Source organism: Aptenodytes forsteri, unplaced genomic scaffold, assembly GCF_000699145.1.
Source record: "Aptenodytes forsteri isolate BGI_AS27 unplaced genomic scaffold, ASM69914v1 Scaffold354, whole genome shotgun sequence".
Taxonomy (NCBI): domain Eukaryota; kingdom Metazoa; phylum Chordata; class Aves; order Sphenisciformes; family Spheniscidae; genus Aptenodytes; species Aptenodytes forsteri.
Window position 1 is genome coordinate 681,134 of NW_008795043.1, and position 3,923 is coordinate 685,056.

The window sequence follows — 3,923 nt, forward strand, 5'->3', positions numbered from 1 at the left end:
TTTATAAAATTTTTATTTTGATGCTATGATGTATTTAAAATCTATATGGAACATGGAAAATAAATTGATATCTATAACATATAAAAACATATACCATACACAATTTGCTTTATTTTATGATGTTATTGAAAAAAATTATACATTAGCAGCTCTTGAAAATTAATTAATTTCTGATTTCTACCCTTGAAAATACCACACACTTAGGAATACAACCTTTGTTTGGCACTGTTGTGTGCTGTCTTTCTCATATTCTCAGTTTCTCATATTCATGTATATCTTCTGCTGCCCAAAGGACGACGATCATTTGAGAGGCTTCCCAAACTGCCCAGCCTCTTCCTACAGCTTTTGAAAAGCATGGCAATAGACTGAATTCATGCAAGACCACACCTGCTTCAATTTTCTTGCTCCTGTTTCAGTCTCCAGTGGTTCTGCCCACAGCCCGTGTACCTACACCCTGCTCCCGATGGTCTGTCAGGAGCTCTGCAAGCCCGTGGAGATACTGATGTATTTCAGCATGGTACTCTATGTCTGTGTTATGAAAAAGGTCAGGCACTAGGGTCACTTCTGGGTTTTAATTCTTTAAAATTTTAAGGATTGGGCATTTTTAAAACCTGGCAATTACTATTATTTCTGTGGCAGGCAGAGAAAATCAGTTCCTATCACCTCCTCTACCATGTGTTTTGTAGAATTCCCTGCAAAAGATTAAATATACTAATTTAGAAAAAGTTTGAAGTTTCTTTCATCAACAAGACATAGAAGTAGAAATGAGCATTGCTTCATAACTTTCAGCTATTCATATTACCCTCCATCTTGGACATTCTTGCTCCCTTCTTTGCAGGATCCAGCTCACACCAGAAGTTTCCAGAAGCAGGGAGGGGTCTAGTATGATGGTTTGCCAAGGGACAGCAACAAAGGACAAGCATTGTACACTGATGTCCATAACTCAGAAACACGAATCAGCCAGTCAGATACAAGTAAGAACTTCTCCATTCCAGTCTGTGGAATTAAAAAAACGTTTCCTCTAACATGAAATCTTCTTTGTGTGCTAAAAGGAGAGAATTTGCATCTTAGATTGAGGTCCAGGGACTACATCTGCTCATAGATCATCTGTTAATCTGCCAGCAGGTCCTCTGGGCTGGGGAGGTGAAAGCAACTTCTGGTGAATTAATTTTCTCTGCAAGTGAATAAAACCTGGAGGAAACTCAAGTGGGTTGAAAACTGGCTGAACATCTGGGTCCAGAGAGTGGTGATCAGTGGAATGAAGTCTATGGAGGCCCGTAACCAGCGGTGTACCCCAGGGGTCAATACTGGGTCCAGTCCCGTTTAACATCTTCATTAATGATCTGGATGCTGGGGCAGAGTATACCCTCAACAAGTTTGCTGACAACACAAAACTGGGAGCAGTGGCTTAATGCCAGGGGGTCGTGGTGTCGTCCAGAGGGACCTCAACAGGCTGGAGAAATGGGCTGACAGGAGCCTCATGAAGTTCAACAAGGAGCACTGCAAAGTCCTGCACCTGGGAAGGAACAACCCCAGGCACCAGGACATGCTGGGGGCCAGCCAGCTGGAAAGAAGCTTTGCAGGAAAGTACCTGGGGGTCCTGGTGGACACCAGGTTGAACATGAGCCAGCAATGGGCCCTTGTGGCAAAGGCGGCAAATGGAATCCTGGGTTGCATCAGGCAAAGCATTGCTAGCTAGTCAAGGGAGGTGATCCTTCCGCTTTACTCAGCACTGGTGAGACCAAACCCGGAGTACTGTGTCCAGTTCTGGGCTCCTCGGTACAAAAGAGATGTGGACATGCTGGGCCACAAAGATGATTAAGAGACTGGAACATCTCTTCTATGAGGAAAGCGGGAGAGAGCTGGGACTGTTTAGCCTGGAGAAGGCTCAGAGGGGATCATATCAGTGTCTGTAAATACCTGAAGTGAGGGTGCAAAGAGGATGGAGCCAGGCTCTTTTCAGGGGTGCCCAGGGATAGGACAAGAGGCAACGGGAACAAACTCAATCACAGGCGTTTCCCTCTGAACACCAGGGAGCACTTTTTTACTGTGAGGGTGACTGAGAACTGGCACAGGTTCCCAAAGAGGTTGTGGAGTCTCAATCCTTGGAGATGTTCAAAAGCCATCTGGACACGGTCCTGAGCAACTGGCTCTAGGTGGCCCTGCTTGAGCAGACCACCGGACCAGATGATCTCCAGAGGTCCATTCAACCTCAACCATTCTCTGACTGCGATTCTGTGAACTGGAAGAGAGAAGTCAACAGGAACAACAAGGCAGGATAAATGCCCATTGAAGATAATCTCAGTGATGTGTTTTGAGTGAGCTGTAGGAAGGGTCAAAGGCAGCAAGTGCCCAGGAGCTCAGCAGAGGAGTGGAAGTATACACCATCCACCAAAGAAGAAGTCAATAAGTTAAGAGGGACGGTTTTGGCTGAATGACTCTGTGTTTCTGTGTGCTCCAGGCCATTTTATACTGCTCCCACTCTGTTACGAAGGTACTGGTTACCACCCATCAGCTCTCAGCAGCCATGTCCCTCAGCAGCTCTAATGTCCAAACTGGCCATTACAATTAGGTATAAATCAGGTGTAAATCACACAGCCTGGCTCTGTCAAACCTCCCTCACCTGCAGCTTGGGATGAAGATGAGACACTCCACAGGTAACTGCATCCTGCAAAACAACACACTATCTCATGGAAACAGTACATCAGCAAACCCAGAAAACACACCTATTACCACATAAACATGAAAGGGCAATAAAGAATCTAGTCTATTCTATGAAAGTACGAATAAGCAAAGGTTTATATTATTTAGAAACAAGAGGTGGGATTCTGAATGAACATAGACATCTACAGTGCAGATGTCTCTATCTGAAATAATCACCATGGGCTCCCTTTATAGCTGCTGAGAGAGACAATATGACGACAATAGAGAGAAACAGATACCTTCACATGAACCTCTCCCTAAAAGTACCCATTAATCTCTGCTGACTACAGGGAGGCATGATCCCCATCTGGAATAGTCTTATAACCTTAGTCTCTTTTTAGGCTTTAGTAGGCTAAAAAGAGTAGTGCTGAATTAGAATTAGTTTTCAGTAATATGGGCAAATGTTTAAGAGAACATGAGTAATCAAATTATGTGCTGTCTGGTCCTCATTTTCTCATTTGCTAAATTGACTCAGATTAATAGAAAATAGAATAGCAGGAAAAATGCAAGTGGGAGACGTCAGAAGTGAGACAAAAGCCAGGATTTTCTAGATGCATGAGCAGAGAAAGAAGCTTTACAGCAAACAACAGACTAAGTATAGATATTTCTCAGATGTAGGAGGAGACAGTTTTGCATTAGTGATGGGATGTAAAGAAGACCTCCACTCCAAGGTGGTGCTCCTCTTGTTGTGAACTTGTTTTCAGGCAGTTTCCCACCTGCCCATGACCCCCAACTTCCATGTAAAACTTTTCCTCGGAAACTTAGACAATTTAGTTATCTACTAGGCTGAGCATCCATTAGTGTTTTTTAACACAGAAATTACAATCTTTACAGTTTCTCACATTTTTTATTTCTATGTTATCAATAGAACTAACTTCCTTCATCTATGAATTATGTATGTCTTCTTTCTATAGCTTTGTTCTTTATTTGTTCATTGTAATTTTTGTTTAAAATGACTAATACTGTTTTAACACATTCTTGTGAACACCTAATTGCCCTGCAGTGGGAGCTCTCAATTTCTTTCAGTTCCTGATTCCTGTCTGGGAGCCAGCATGCCAAAACTGCTTCTTTCTGCCAGACAATGCCACAGAACAATCCTCTCTATAAATGAATCCGAGATAGAGAACCTGAAGAAACATAACAAGACAGCTCGTCCATGCCTGCAGCCCTAAGGCAGGGTCGGTCAGTCCACACCTAAGTGTTCCCGAAGGATGAACGAT